The sequence below is a fragment of the Gossypium arboreum genome, chromosome 1 (genome assembly GCF_025698485.1).
Source record: "Gossypium arboreum isolate Shixiya-1 chromosome 1, ASM2569848v2, whole genome shotgun sequence".
Classification (NCBI taxonomy): Eukaryota; Viridiplantae; Streptophyta; class Magnoliopsida; order Malvales; family Malvaceae; genus Gossypium; species Gossypium arboreum.
In genome coordinates, this window is record NC_069070.1 from 38,394,018 (window position 1) to 38,396,364 (window position 2,347).

Sequence of the window (2,347 nt, forward strand, 5' to 3'; positions counted from 1 at the left end):
CTTTAACAGGAACTGAATCGAGCATAGTTAGACCTGCTGTAGCTGTAAATACTTTTGAATTGAAACCTAACACAATTCAAATGATACAGCAATTTGTTCAGTTTGATGGTTTGCAGGACGAAGATCCCAACGCTCAAATGGCAAACTTTTTTGAACTATGCGATACATTTTTAAAATTAATGGCGTCTCTGATGACGCCATTCACCTTCAGTTATTCCCTTTTTCAGTGAGAAACAAAGCTAAACAGTGGTTGAATTCGTTACCACGGGGGTCAATCACTACTTGGGAACAAATGACTAAAAAGTTTTTATTAAAACATTTTCCACCGACTAAAATAGCTAAATTACGTAATGATATCTCTTCTTTTGTGTAGATGGATTTAGAAACACTCTACGATGCATGGGAGAGATACAAGGACCTTTTACGAAGATGCCTTCACCATGGGTTACCACTCTAGCTACAGGTCCAAACGTTTCATAATGGCCTGAACCCTTCGACTCGGCAGATGGTTGACGCAGCTGCTAGCGGAACCATCAATAATAAGACACCTTAAGATGCCTATGAATTTATAGAGGAGATGTCACTAAATAACTATCAGTGGTAATTCATGAGGATAAAGCCAATGAAAACAGCTGGCGTTTATAACGTCGATTCGGTCACCATGCTCTCTAATTAGGTAGAACTCTTCGAATAAGAAAATTGATGGTTTTCTTAGTTCTTTACAAGTTCACTCAGTAATGCAGTGTAAAGCAAGTGGAGGTGGATCAATCAGTTTAGAATACCCACCTTATGGCCACAACATGGAGAACGAGCAGTTAAATTACATGGGTAACAATCCTCAATCTCAAAACAATCGTTATAGCAATACTTACAATGCAGGTTGGAGGAACCACTCAAATTTTTCATGAGGAGGGCAAGGAAATCAGAGACCACCACCCCATCTAGGCTTTCAGCAACCACCGTACCAGCAGGAGAAAAAGCCAAACCTTGAGGAGATGCTAACCAAATTTATCTTGGTTTCAAAAACTTGTTTTCAGAATACTAAGACGACACTCAAAAATAAACAAGCATCAATCCAGGGGCTCAAAACTCAGATTGGACAGCTCGCCAAGTTGATTTCCAAACAACCACATGGTAGCCTGCCAAGCAACACTGAATCTAACCTAAGGGAGAAAGTCAACGTGATTGCCATTCAATATGAGGAAGGGTTAGTTGCAGAACCAAGGCCAGAAACGGTGGTAAGCAAAGGTAAGAATGAGGTAGGCCAAAATGACCTAAAGCCGGTGAGTACAGAAATAAACCTCGTGTGCCATACCCCAATGCGACAAGGAACGACCGATCAGATGAACAATTTGGTAAATTCCTTAAACTTTTAAAGAAACTACATATTAACTTACCGTTTATTGAAGCCCTTTCGTAGATGCCAAATGTAGTCAAGTTTTTAAAAGAGCTTTTAACAAATAAATGAAAGTTGGATGAGAAGTCGCATGTCGAGTTGAATGCAGTTTGCTCAGCCATATTACAGAATAAGCTACCCAACAAATTGAAGGATCCATGGAGTTTTACGATTCCTTGTTTAATTGGTAGTTTAGATGTTCATAATGCATTGGCTGACTTAGGGGCAAGCGTTAATGTTATGCCTTATAAAATGTTTAAACAGCTAGGTCTTGGGAAACCCAAACAAACTAGGATGAGCATTCAATTGGCTGATAAAACCATTAGATTTTCTAGGGGTATCATTAAAGATGTTCTTGTTAAGATCAATAAATTTATATACCCAGTCGACTTTGTTGTTCTAGACATGAAAGAGGATAGTAACGCACCTTTAAGTTTAGGACGACCCTTTTTAGCGACTGCTAGAACTATTATTGATGTTGGTATAAGTGAACTCACACTTCGTGTGGGAGACGAAACAATCACCATTCAAGCTCGTAATTCGAGTAACACATCAAAAATTGAAGGTGGTTGTATAAATCATTCTACTAGTACTGATATGTGGTGACACTTTTTATGCAGGAAATAGTTTCAAAGAATACATATGAGCCGTGTTCAAACAACAACAAAGGACCTATCTATGAAGAACGAAGGCTACAAATCGAGGAGCTATATGAATGGCAGACACAAAAATCGAGAACACCTGATAAACTGAAACCGAGCCAAGACAAGATTAATACCTCACCAAATCAACTTAAGGTTGGAGACAAAGTACTACTAGATGCAGCAAATCCTCGCATTGCCACTCCTGAACCTAATGAAGAAATTCCTCTTATGGTACACAGTATTTTCCCATATAGTACAGTCAAGGTAATTCATCCCAAATTCGGCACATTTAAGGTAAACAACACCC

The 2,347-nt window shown here is 38.9% G+C and overlaps 1 non-coding gene across 1 annotated transcript; it reads right to left on the reverse strand.

Moving 5' to 3' along the window:
- Positions 1-340: 340 nt before the first annotated feature.
- On the reverse strand, positions 341-447 carry LOC128281397 (small nucleolar RNA R71). Its single transcript, XR_008271605.1, has one exon. It is a non-coding gene; the product is annotated as a small nucleolar RNA R71 (small nucleolar RNA).
- Positions 448-2,347: the final 1,900 nt, after the last annotated feature.